At 39.6% G+C, this 14048-nt stretch overlaps 1 protein-coding gene across 3 annotated transcripts in view; it reads left to right on the forward strand.

Moving 5' to 3' along the window:
* Window positions 1-14048, forward strand: part of NUP93 (nucleoporin 93) — a 113011-nt gene that overhangs the window by 46456 nt on the left and 52507 nt on the right. The window contains exon 1 of one of the 3 annotated variants that reach the window (XM_003315114.6): window positions 3422-3808. The exons of 1 other annotated variant lie outside the window; for it this stretch is intronic. The gene's annotated coding sequence lies outside the window, so the exon portion shown is untranslated. Of the gene's footprint in view, window positions 1-3421; window positions 3809-5038; window positions 5457-14048 lie in introns of those variants that run through there. One more of the 3 variants, XM_003315115.6, reaches the window with a different exon arrangement.

Below are 14048 nucleotides of genomic sequence, written 5' to 3' on the forward strand. Positions count from 1 at the left end.
GCAGGTAAATATTGAGCAGAAAGGAGGGAGGGCATGGCAGTACTTATGGAAGTTGGTTTGGCCAGTGGAAGGATAGCTGCTAGATGACATTCAGAGGCAATTGTAGTAATACAGCTTTGAGGTGACAACAGCCAGGACCAATGTGGTAGCTGAGAAAACAGAGGAAAAAGATGTGTGAGGGACATTTGGGATAAAACATCTGCCACACGTGGTGCCTGATGGGCTTAAGAAGGATGTTCAGAAATTATGTGAGGTTTGGGGCAAGGAGAAGGATGGGTGCTTTTTGTTGAGGCTAAGGAATTGGAAGATTAACTAGATTGAGAGTTGAGATTTCATTTCCGTTTCTGATGTTCTGGTAAGCTATCACTGTGGAAATGCTCCTGAAGCATTTGGAGATGGGGTAAGAAAATTTCTCAGAAAACAGCTCCATACAGAATTTTCAAGAGCCACAGGCCTAGAGAGAAGAATTGTGGCAGTAGAAATGAATGTGTAATAGGAGAAATGTTTAGCAGGAGGCAAAGGGCCAAGGTCTCAGTGAGGAGAAGAAGCCAGGAGGAGGTTGGTAGTGGTGGGGGGGAAAGGGAGCAGGGACCCAGCTCTCCCAGCTATATCTCAGAAAGCTGGGAGTTTGCTCATAGAGGGAGTCATCACTCAGCCTCACCTGGCTTCCTTCTTTACTCTTAAAAGCACTTACCCACCAGTACTATTGATCTTCCCAGCAGCCTGGAGAACCTGGCAGAAGACAGAGCAGAGCCCACCAAGTATCTGTAAAAGTTTTTCTGGGTAAAGTTCTATATATGGTCACTGTACTGTAGAGCTCTACAGTTGTTCACTTGAATATTATTTTACCTGGCAATTATTATAGTTCTACTTGAACCACAAAAGTTCAATAGCTCCCTTTTCTAGACTGTAATCTCTACATTTGTTTAAGTGAGCCCACTTTAATCCCTTATATTAATGAATGCTGGACCCGTTAGTTTTTAACCCTTTTCTTTTTGCTTTAGTTTTTGGTGTCTAGGGTTATGTAAAGCCAAAATACAAAATTAAACAATGGACTACCAAATTTAGGAATAGATCACTTTATGTTCAGTTAGTGACGAATAAGTAGAGAAGCACCTCCTTTGTAAGGTGGCTTCTTTGTAGCATTTTTGTTGTGACCTCCTTACCTATTCAGGCATCTGGGGTCTGAAGGCAGGATAGTTAACACTTCTGCTCAGAGGTCCTTTCCAGCCAGCATATCTTGCAACTCCAAGCCAGCCACTCATCTAGTTTCCTTAGGATACTCGTAGTTGGAGGAAGAAGGGGCTGAGCTGATTTAGAATTTATTCTAGCATAAAGAAATACCCTCTTAATTTATTTGTTGGCAATACTAAAGAGGAAAAATGTCTTAACAGTGACTTGGTGAAGTTTTTTTCAGTAAATAAAGAGGGTTTTCTTACTCCCCTGTAGTGAACCTCAGATGTATCCCTTGGGAACAGGTTTTACATCCGTGAAATAGTTTGACTTTAACCACACTTGGGTCTTCGGGTTCTTTTCATCCCCAGGCAGAGACTCCTATTGCTATATATCCACCATGCTCCAGTACAGTATTTATTTGATCAGAAACAAAAGAGTTTGCTTCTTGTACTGGTTCAGAGAGGTCCCCCAGGATTGTCTTTTGTTCAGTAATTGGAGCATAAGCTGAGCCTGGTTAATTTCAAAGCTACCCTCAACACACACGTTTCTCCCTCCCTCCTTGTGCAGTTTTCTCAGCTGTTAGTGGTACCTTGTATTGGGTCTGGAACAAAAAAAGCTTGATTGTTGAATGTTAGCTACAACTACTGTGACATCTGCTATGGCACCACATAGCACTGTTGGTGCAGTTAATTTTAAGTTAGGGTAAGAAAACTAGAAAGCTCTTCAGCTTTACAGTGCTTGTTAACACATGCACCTCCAAATTATGCATTTGGTGTTATCACAATGAATAAAACAAAGGAAATCATGAGTTGATTTTTATGCTAGTAACATAAGTTCTTTCATTGTTATTCACTGTTCAGACACCAGTGTGTTCCTATGTTCATTCTTTTTAGTTTAGTTGGGGTTTTTTGTTTGTTTTTGTAAGGCAGAAATGTCTGAAACATCTCAACTCTGGGTATTTATTTAATTGGCAAAAGTTCTGATGTAAGAAATAAGTTAATTATATTTATTCTTTTAAAGGAGCAATGTAAGTTGGTTTTGCTTCTTAAAATACAAAAATGATGATGGTAGGTGAGTAAGAACCGTCAGTAGTCAAATTCTGTATGCTAAATAGCCAAGTTAATATTTATATAAAAATACATCATGAAATTGGCAAATATTATGTGTCTTTCAGATTCTGCAGTATAGATGTTGGTTTTGCAACCAACAGATTGCAATCTTAGGGTTTGTGGTTTTTGTTTTTGAGGAGAGAATGGTTCTATTTTCCTTTTGCAGTCTGCACCATGATGATGGCCCATCACCTGACCAGCCTGACTTTAATCATCTGGTGCCTTGGTCTTAGCGTGGCTCTATCTTTGCTTTTTCACAAGCTTTCCTGTAATTGTACAGTTGTTTGCCGCACTGAATTTCCTTTTTTGACAGTGAAAATCATGATAATATTTTAATGTAGTCTTCAATTTTCAGGTTATATGTTAAAACATGGAGGAAAAAAATCCCTTCCTGAGGAGCACTTTTAAAAATCATTGCAGTAGAATGGGAATATTCATTACTTACACATCATATATTTTCCCCTAAATGTTGTGCAAAGAAGTGACAGTTGAGCTGAGCATATGTTAATAAAAGGTCTGCATTTTCCTGTGTCAGTGACAGTTTCATTGGCTGTATATTCCTGAAATGCAAATAACCTCTGTTCTTTTCAAAGCTATAATTAATCTGAATAGTTATTTAAACAGTATCAAAATCTTTTAACTACTAAGAGGCCAAACATTTAAGATGGCGAATTTACTGTTCTGCTTGAAGGACGGTACAATTGACAAGGGCACAATGATCCGAGATGCTTCTGTATGTTGTATCTACACATACTGTAGACTAAAATGGCAGAATCTGTCTGCTGCTGTATAAAATCTTTTAACTACCATTTATTTTAGCATCATGGCATGTGCAAATTCCTGCTGCTCAGTTAAGGGACCAGCTTCACAACTGGTGTTACAATCTGTGGCCACAGCACTGCATCACAATGCAGCAAATGCATTTTCCACATTAACCAAACATGACAGCTGAAGCAATTATTAACCATGCAAGATGTCGGAAGTCATCAAAGATTCACATCAGAGTAATTGCAGTGGTTTGGGTTGGGGAAAAAAAGTATCATAGCATTCCTTGCCTACATGTTGTCTCTCCCCCTCTTAAATCTTAACTTGGTACAGTCCGTTAACAATAAAATACCCTTCTGTAACCTATAAACTGTTACTCCCATCAGTTTGTGCTTTCAAACTGATGGCTGACTTCTCTGAATTTGTGTAGCGCACAACGAATGGTGATGCTGTGCTCCGGGGGCTGCAGTGCACCCTTTTTAAAGGGACCCTGCAATCTCATTGTTTAATTTGACTCTTTAGTGCTTCAGTCACATCAGCACTTGCAGAGGGGTTGTTCTTTTCCTTTTTCTTCTTTCTCTCTTTTTCTCTTCTCTCTGTCCTTCTCCCCACCCCCATCCCTCAATTCAGGCAGTTTGGGGTGGGAAAAACTTGAGCACTGGTTCCGACAGAGCTCATCTCATGTAAGAAGGTATGGAAGAGCTGCAGTGATCGACAGCATCGACCGTTCTGTAACTCCTTAAATTTAAGAGCTGCAGGTAGGATTGGCCGTGTTTTGTAAAGAAATTAAGACAAATGCACCCTGGTAAATAGAGTGGCAGCATGTTGTTGCAGTGCCTCTGAAAGACAAGGTCTTGGTTTGTTGAAAATTTGAGATAAATTTGGAAGCAGTTAACTCATTTGATAGAAGAAGTACTTGATTCTTCTGAGAATTGTTCAGATTTGTATCTTGCCATTCTAATATTTTTCTTTTAAAAATGTATTGGGTGGGGCAGAATTTGCTTAAATATTTAAATAGTTGGTTATTGGGATTTTTGTGAACTTCTTCTTTAAGTAGCAAGTAGTGTGGTCTTTAGGATTTTTAAAGGAGATACATGTGAAGTGCAAAATTCTTGTATGAGGTGGAATATGAAAATAGAATTTATTTTATTTGCTAAAACCAGATCCTTCTTTGGGATTGCAGGTGAGAGTGAATGCGTGTGTGTGTTTGTTTGTGTGTGTGGTGTGTCTGTGTGTAGGATTCTTTAGGAATTCAGTCCTTTATATTTGGTGATTAGGGAAAAAGTACTATTAGAGATTTTTTTGAACTATCTCACAGGAAATGTTTTAGCATAAGGCTTGAAATGAGAAGAACTAAACAGTAACACCAAAGAGGAGGATTCCTAAGTATTTACTAAATATTGGCAATTTAAATTGAGATGGTTCTTTTTTATTTCTTAAATTCAGCCTCAAAAGAGATCATAGGAGTCCTTTAAGTATATTTCAAATTTTTGGCTAGAGAATATAATTTGTGTAAGTGAAATGAAAACTTCCTAAGTCATGTAAGCATTATCTGGAGGGTGATAGAATTATAAATGTTGCCTGCAATACTTTTAATACCTTAATATCAAAGATACAATACATTTAATTCGGCATTAAAAAGCAGCTTGTTTGTTGTCTTCTCTTAAAAGCAACAACAAAATATGATGATGCATATGGCTTTTTATCCTAAGGAATGTATTTGTATTGTGGGACCTGTGGGGTCTGGACCTCTTTCTGAAGCATGTACTTGGAAATTGTTCACCCTAGTTGAGGGGTTTATTTCCCTTTGGAGGTGTGGGGACTTTCTTTACTCTTAACAATAGGAAGACTTGAGGAGCTGTCAATTGGGGAATACAGGAGAGCTGCTCAGCAGAGGGAGAGGAACTGTGAGAATTCGGCTCCTCTTGACATTGGAGTTCTGGATTTACCCATGACTAAGATTCCTTTGAAACTCTGACCCAGTGCAGCATTGCAAAGAATCGATTTCTGAGATGAGACAATGAGATGTGGTTTGCATTTTGTAAAGATGGAGGAAACCTCTAACACTGACCCTGTATGGGAGATGACTCAATTATCCACGCCTTGGTACAGTTGCAAATTATTTTCCTTTGTCTGAAGTGGGTGGATGCCAGCGCCTTCATCAGAGCTGCTTAATTTAATGTATGGAAAATGTCTCAGCCACCATTTTTAACAATTAGCTGTATCATGGTCGAGGTGAGCTGTATTCTGAAGGCAGCTGCAAGGCCATTTCATTTACATTAGGTTCCATGGCACAGGAGCTTTGTTACTGTAAAACTAAGAAAATGAATTTGCACATTGTATAGAGGAGTTCTTTAGGAAGGTGGAGAATATTCCCAGAAAGAAAATGGAATTCTTTTGTCTACAGTAAGTATTTCTTGTACTCATATAACGGGGAGAGGTTGAAAATTTGCTTTTGGTTGAATATGCAAAATAGACTTTTAAATGAACGCTGCAAATATGAAAAGTGTAACGCAGAGGTTCTGCGTTACACTGGATTTTTTTTTAATGTATTTCTCAAAAACCAGGTGTGATATATATACTTAAAAATAGGTTTTGTGAGTGATTTTAGCACATGATTTTAATTATTCATCAGTAATTTAAGTTAATGAGAAGTATGAATTTATCACTAGTCATGAATGGAAATGACACTTGAGAGGAAAAAGAAATCTGAATATAGTAAATTTAAAAGAGTTCAGGTTTCTTTTCACTGTCTTTTAAAAGCAGTCTGTTTTCCATTCCTGAAAAGAATTGCTGGATTTTAATTTTAGTGTCTTATTTTTGCTCTTGTTTTTAATGAAAATGCTTCCGGGTTAATGACCTATAATAGCTGATTAAAATACACAAGAAACAAATGTTTTGACAAAACAAGATTTTTGTTTTCAAAGATCAATAGATTGAGGCTTTCACTCTCACTCATGGGGATAATTTTTAGTGCCTTCTGCTTAATTAATAGTTGTGACTTCAAAGCTGCTTGTGTAAAACTCCTGTTTGTAATTGTAAGCTTATAAATCTTGATTCTTAAAATTAATTGGATTTGACCCGGCTTATTTCTTTGTTCCTTTATACTGTTACTAAGAGGAAACAAGTGGATTTTAACTTTGATTTGTGTTTCTTTTAAAGGCTGAAGAATTTTTATCTTTTAAACCCCGAAGAATTTATAGTGCATGTAATTTATAGTAAACTTTACCATGAAGAATTTGCTCAACATGCTTTATTAGCTGTTTCAGGAGTTGAAGCTTCACAGAACTGGGTATCTGAAAATCCTTTTAACTTGATATCAAATTTATAAAGCCAGCTGTTCTTCTAGCTCTTGTTGCACTAGCTCCTGTTTATCCTACTCACTGAGTGCTGTCTTCTCTAATTAATAGATGTTGGAAACTAGGGAGACAATGATTTTCTTCACATCAGCCTTTTCATTGACATAGGAAGGTTCGGTTGTTGTAAGCCCTGGTTAGAATCCTACAAGATCCATAAATCTGTGGCGCAAATATTAACTTACGGAATAAGAGCCTAGATCTCAGATTTCTTTTTCCTCTCAAGTGTCATTTCCATTTATGACTAGTGATAAATTCATACTTCTCATTAACTTAAATTACTGATGAATAATTAAAATCATGTGCTAAAATCACTCACAAAACCTATTTTTAATTATGGGGACAGCATTTAACATGTTTAAATATATGGTAGAATGCAAAGGGATTCTTTTCCCTTGGTTTTTATGAGGCTTGCACCTTAAAATGAAAGAGTTTTAGGTCAGCAAATTAGAACTCCATTTTAACTGCAGATTTGTTTGCATAAAATGTTTGGTTGGATGACATGGGGGGTATCACAAAGCCTCCCTTGGAAATTTTTGCAGTAAAACTTGGTTGAAGATCCTGGTCTTTTTTCCTTTTTTTGGCTTTATAATAAGGCTAGGTATTAAGTACCCTGGGGGAGGTAGGAGAGACCCAGTTTCTTCCTATTTTCTTTGCCTCCACCATGGTCTACTCAAGTTTGGCTGCTCGGAAGAGCCTCTCCTTTCTGGTACTTGTAGGGGATTCCTGAACCTCTTCAATCTGGAAACTCTTCAGTTTTCTCATGAAATTTTAGCCTGGCTGATAGTGAATAGTCAGGGATTGGTTCTTTTTGCAACAAAAAATGTATTTGTATCAAACCTTTTACTGCTCTGGCAGTACCATAATGTGGATAAGCAAGCATGTCAGCCAGCTCGCTAGGAAACATTCCGTGGTACTAAGATGGCAGAGAGGAAGGAGTAAAATGGCGTCACCAGGAACACTGTGATAAGGGGTGGACCGCACGAATTATTTTCTTTAAATTAAGTTCGAAGACACCTTTAGGAGCTCTGCCTTGCCTATTTACAGCCACTTTTTATTGTTAGAAGATAAAAATTTTGAGATTTTCGAAGTAAAGATTTAATTAGCACTATATGTAGATGGCTTCAAATGTTCCTTCTAAGAAATTGATGGCAAGTATGGTTAAAATAGAATTTAAAGTACTTTGTGTTAATACTTCTGAAATGCCTTGCCTTATGCTTTCTTTTTCTTTTTTAGTATAAAAATTTACTCCTTCCAACATAGGGTGAATTTTTAGAAAACAAAGGACAGTGTGCTTCTTTATGGTGAGGTGAAGTAGCATTCCTACGAAACTATGTTATTTGTCTCTGGTTTTCATTCTAGCTCTTTGTGGGTTTTAGTTATTTTATATATAAAATATATATTTTGGCCACCTTCAAAAACAAAGCTTATTTTCTTTCTTTTGTGGTTCAAGGTATGGATTATTTTGCATGTGAACAATAGTCATAGTGGTAATGACAGTGTTGATTTCTCACCTGTTCCCACCTCTCATGAAGTTGGAGTTCTGTTGCTGGCCTTAGGGTTTAGTGCAATCAGCTCATGTTATAGTTAAGTAAAGGAAGGCTTAACTGCAGTTAAATAACTTTCTCAAGGTCATACATCTGGAAAGCAGTCGATTTTGCCCTAAATCTGGACCACCTGACTCCTAATCTGTGCTGCGCTGTGTCTCTGTCTGCATCTGACTCCATGTCTGTCTCTGCCAGCTTGCTGGTGACTGATTGATCTAATGGATTGAGCTTTCAGCAAAGTCTGTCTTGTCTTTGCCTTAGCAACCTAACTCACAGAGATGTTCCTTTTCAGCTGTGCCAGAAATTACTTACAGAGCTGTGCTTGGAGTCTTGCTGGGCCTGTGTTGAAGATGCTAAGCATTTATAAACAAACATTTAAAAATAAACTCTATCTTGCAAGTTGAGCTTTTGGGTCCATTGTGTTGGCTCGGCATGAACGGTGAAGTCTCCTGGGATGGGCAGAGTTGTTACATTCATGTGCTGTAAGCTAGGATGGAGCCAGGCATTCTGACATGTCCTTTTAGTGGGTCACAACCTTTTTAACTCTAGGTTTGAGGGGTCCTGCAGGGCAGAGTCTCCCCTTCTCCTCCCAGTAAGGATGAGCTAGGTGAAAGGTTTTAGCTCGCTGTCAGTTTCAGGCAATTTGTATTTGAATAATGGTCTTACCATCTCTCTTTCTGTTGCCTGTATTTGCCACTCCAGCTAAGCAGTGTTTCCAGTTTTCCATACCTGTGGTGACAATGGTGAGTGTTGCATTCTGCAGTATTCCTCAGCTCTGACAGGGTAAAGTCACAATGTTTCCAAACTTAATTAAGGTTTTAGAGAGTGTGAAATCACCAATACTGTTAACAAAGGAATACCTTGACGAATTCCATTTAAGAGAACGGGAAATTACAAAAGGGAAGGTCTGTTTGTTTCAGTAGTCTCCAAACAAATCCATTTTTGAAGAAAGAATGTTTGAATAAGAAGAAACTGCAGCAAAACCAGAGCTCCCTTTTCTGTAACAGATCTGTGATGATTGGTGCTCCAATCCCATCAGCATAAGCATTGCTGCATAGCAGGAGGAGCTGTGATTTTCGACTGCAGTGTAAATGACTGACACCGTATACCAGCAGGGAAATGTGAGACTTGGTTCCCAAACATTGTCCTGACTAACAGTGCTCCTTGTGCTTGCTAAGTAGAACTCGAGGCTTAATCCTGAGCACTGTAGAAACCAGCCTGGCAAAGCTGCTCAGCTCCTACCTGACTGACTGCGAGACACACCCTCTGCTATCCTTTCCTGCTCGTGGCCCCCAAATCTTGCTTTTGTTTCTTTTTTCCAAAGGGAAAAAGACACTAGATATGACAAAGCTGGGGATCTGTGTGTGTGCTTTAAATAGTAAAGAATTGCTTTAGTGGGTTCTTGTAGGGTGGGTTTCGGGAGCTGTGGGAAGGAATGCTGGTCATGATAAAGGCCACTATTGATGCATTCCCATTTTATACTGCAGTGCGGTTTTAGCATCCAGAGTCCTTTGGAAGTGGATTAATGCATTTCCAAGGTGGAAATCAGTTCCCTGAAGACATATTGAAGCATTTTTTATCATCCCTGAATGTATCTTCCTTATCTTATCTTGCCCATCACCTTAGCGTGACTATGTGATTCATATTTTTTAGATCTATTTATACCTTGGGTGAGGAGAGGGCTCTGCTGCTGCTCTTTGAAGCCAGACATACTGTGACACACTGTTAATATTCCATTTGTGAAGCTAGATTGAACCATTTTCTCTTCCAAATCCTCTCTTTTCTTGTGTCTCCAAAGTTTAGCCCTAACCTTTTTGGAGTGATTGCGGGAGGGGGATAAAATGCTCAGAGTTATCCCTGCTTTCTCTCCTGGGGTTACCTCAGCAGTCTGACAGCAGTTGCCTGGCTGCTCTCCCTCCCCCACTGGACTTCTGTCGGTCCTGCTTCCCCTACCCTCCCAGGAGAGGAGAGAGAGGATGGCCAGCAGAGGCCCTTCCACCACAGCCTGGCACATCCTGCTGCATCACGGCCCTTCTCACTAGGACACGGGCTCTGGCCTGATTTTCTGGAGGTGGTAAAGTAGCAGTACAGAGCAGTCAATTCCTTTCCCTATGCCTCTTGTGACCTCCAAAGGAAAGTTGCTTCTACAACCCTAAAAGGGTAGCATAGGGCTTTGCTGGATTTTGGAGAAGAGGGAGGTTCTGCTGAGAAGCATTTTTTCCATTAGTGCCTGGGTGGCCATCATTTATCATTTTATTCATTTATATTATGCCCTTAACTTGTTTGCACTCCATACGGAGTCTCAGAGCCCTTCAGTAACTGAGCTGGAAGGACTGCTTCCTGGGATGACCAGAGAGAGAAGTGCAAATAACAGAAATGCCCCAGGGCCCCTGAAAAGGGCAGAACTGGCTTTGCAGTAGTAGCACGGAGATTTAAATGGCCATCATAGGAATGCCCTTAACCTTGGCCTTCCTCCCCAAGTGCAGCAACAGATGCACTAAGCAGCCCTAGCTTGATACTGTGGTGTAGGTATCAGAAGAGCCATCTAGTAGTTATGTGCCTACATTGTGTTGACAAGGGAGATGTGTCATGCATCTCTGGTCTCCTCAGTACCCCACCACAGGAATGGCATGTCCCCATTATTGCAGATGACTTTCCCTGTAGCTTTCACCTCTGGGTCATGGTGAGTCCCACATCTTAATTTATTTATTTATTTTTTACCCGATGCTGAAATCTTTGAAGTTGGGTTTTTGTTGCATGATAATTTTTTTTTCTTTTTTGGGAGGTGGAGGGGTGGTAGTAGGTAGGGTCTGCAAAAGGCATTTGGATAGACTTACATTAGTGTCTCTAAGGCTTGTGGCTTTCCCAGAAGGCAAAGGTGCAAATGGAGTTATATCACAGCTGTAATGGCATGCCCCTGAAGGGACCAAGCATGCCAGCACACTTGGGCTAAAGTGTTGCCTGTAAAGCCCTTTGCTGGTCCAGAAGGAGGCATTGCCCAGTGCCATGTGTTGTCAGGTTTTGAATCACCTTATGCACATTCAATTCTCTTTAACCTGTGAGAACTTATAGACCATTCTGAAAACCAATTTAAATCATGGGGGCAAATAATTTGTTTTGCCTTAATGGACACAAATCCATCACATAATTGTGTGAACCTTTTTTTTAGCCCAATAGCAGAAACCATGTACAAAATGGGACCCAGCAGTCTGACAGTGACAGATGGCCTGGTGCCCACACAGTGCCATGTTATATCGCCAAGGTCTGCCACCTGTGGCTCCAGAGCTGCCTGCAGCAGTGATGGATCTGCTGAGCTGGCAAATGGTGGAACTCCACAGCCACTCTTACAGCGTCTGCTGCCACCTGCTGAATGAGAGCAGCTAGGCTTTTGCATAAATGCACAGCAAGAAATCATATAACAGCATTAAAAACATATTACAGTTGGCGAATGTCAGCTCTGCCCGCTTAGCACTGCTTTCTGCAGGGTTATTTTTGAAGTTATATATGCAATCTGTGAACAAACAATTTAAAGTATTAAAATTTTTGTAGAAAACAAGCAGTGGGGCCAGGTGCAGTGGCTCACACCTGTAATTCCTGCACTTTGGGAGGCCGAGGCAGGCGGATCACCTAAGGTCAGGAGTTCGAGACCAGCCTGGCCAACATGCTGAAAACCTGTCTCTACTAAAAATACAAAAAATTAGCTGGGCATGGTGGTGTGCGCCTGTAATCCCAGCTACTCAGGAGGCTGAGGCAGGAGAATTGCTTGAACCTGGGAGGCAGAGGTTGCAGTGAACCCAGATGGTGCCACTGCACTCCAGCCTGGGCAACAAGAGCAAAACTCCATCTCAAAACAAAACAAAACAAAACAAAAAAACAAGCAGTGGGACTTTAAATATCTGAGTTGGAGAATAGAGCCTGGACTTTTGCTATTCAGTCTGTATTCCTTGCAGAAGGAAATTCAGTTTCTCATGGGCCTTGTAAGCTGACGTTTTATGTATTCTTATTTTATTGCAGTAATAGTGTCTAATGAAATAACCAAACATGCTATAAACCCTTATAGAAGTTCACCCAAATCTTGAAACTGCTCAAATTAAAAAATTTCTCTGTTCATTTTCTGGGCTTTATCAGTAATGAACATCTCTTTGCACTTGAAAAAATCCTTGAGGCGCTCTCCGTGTAGGCACCACAAAAGGGAGCTAATGAAAAGCGAGTCCACACCGTCTGATAAGCCCAGAGGCTCTCCAGGTACTGGTAGGATTTCTGTTGTGCTCATCTGAAAACAGTATCTTATTTCATCCTTCCTCATTTTCTCCATAAGTAGTTTTTTATCTTTGTACCAATTTTATCCAAGAGAAGTTTTTAGAAGAGGTCATTCATTTGTTCAGAAATTGGCAAGAAGGTTTGGGAGAGGTTCAGGGAGTATTTTACTTAGAATGAGCTGAAGCAAAGTAATGGTACAACTTACATTCCTGTCTTCTTAGAATGTGGGTACTTCTCCATTGCACTAACTAAAGTACTAACTTTAGTACCAACTGAATACTCAACAGTATTCCAATACTTATTGGACTTCTTGTTTTATCTTGGAGCAGATCCTTTATTGATTAATTTTTAACTGCTTTATTATATTTTCTTTCCTCCTTCATTGCTTTCTAGCTGTTGCTTGTGTCTTAGCAATGGTTTTTCAACAACAATGACCATTCCTGATGCCACTGCTCATTTTGTGTTGATGTTATTTTGATTTGGAATGTTGGCTGCAGATTTCCTATTAATTTGTATGTATTGTACATATTAAAATGAGAGATGACACATGATTTTTGTAGCACCCGGCACCTAGTTTTGTGTCATACCAGGTACCTTCTGGTAAATGTTCAGCCTGCTGTAGATGCCTCACTTTTACATTTTGATATGGTGGATTGCTGGTTGGTCTGTTTAATGGAAAGAGACATGAGATAGTCTCTTGTGTTTTGAATGTCATGAAAACATGACTGTTGCCTTGTAAGCCCAAATTAGGCTCTTGTTTATTTATTTTAACAGGAAATTTGTATGTTCATCAATTCAGACTCTATGTAACTGTCCAACTGTCCAATCACTTATCTGCTATAGGTGGGAAGGACAGAACTGTGAAAGAACCGATGTGAGTACTTTTTTGCCATCTGACTTTCCTGGCTAAGGTGGACACTGAATTTTTTTTTTCACAAAGGCTCTTATTTATTGTAGTTTTCACTTTTGGGAACAAATAAGCCAAGAGAATTTGGCCATTTGGCAAAAACATCCTTTTGCTCGCTCCCTTTTTCTACAGTAGGAATTAGCTGCCATATGTATTCTGAAACCCAGAGTTTGCATGATAGGTAAAAATAAGGCAGTTTCATGCCTTTCTTGACCTGAGCCATTTAAGAGCCACTTTGGCTGCCAGGTCCTTGAGATGTGACTACACATTCCTTAGGAGAATCAAGTTAACCTCGATGTTACGTTCTGGGTTGTTCTTTGCTAGGATACATTGCAAGGCAGCGAAGCACTTTCTCTGTCAAAGATGGAACACACGACTGGAGATACTGCTTGGACAGATGTGTAGCATTTATTGTTCTACAACAATAATAGCACTATTTTGGAACACTATGGTGTTGACCTCTAAAGCAATGAGTTCAAGCTTTTAGACTGTGACTCATACACACATACAATTACATATATATAATTGAAACAAAAGTTTCACAAATCAATACCCATACCACATATCTCTGTTGCATTTATTTTATTTAAAAATGCTGATTGGGCCGGATGTGGCAAGAATGTATAATCCCAGCTACTCTGGAGACTTAGGTGGGAGGATCACTTGAGCACAGGAGTTTGAGGCTGCAGTGAGCTGTGATTGTGCCACTTGTCTCCAGCCTGGGCAACAGGGCGAGACCCCATCTCTTAAAAAACAAACAAACAAAAAAACAAAAAACTGGTTGATTTCATGACCCAGTTATGAGTTCTGATTCATATTTTGAAAACCACTGTTCTAAAGGAATGCCAAAAACTTGACATTTGTTGTTTCATTTCTTTCCTATGTAATGTATGGGGGGGGGAGGAATAAATGTGCAAACATAAAATAT

Source organism: Pan troglodytes, chromosome 18, assembly GCF_028858775.2.
Source record: "Pan troglodytes isolate AG18354 chromosome 18, NHGRI_mPanTro3-v2.0_pri, whole genome shotgun sequence".
NCBI lineage: Eukaryota > Metazoa > Chordata > Mammalia > Primates > Hominidae > Pan > Pan troglodytes.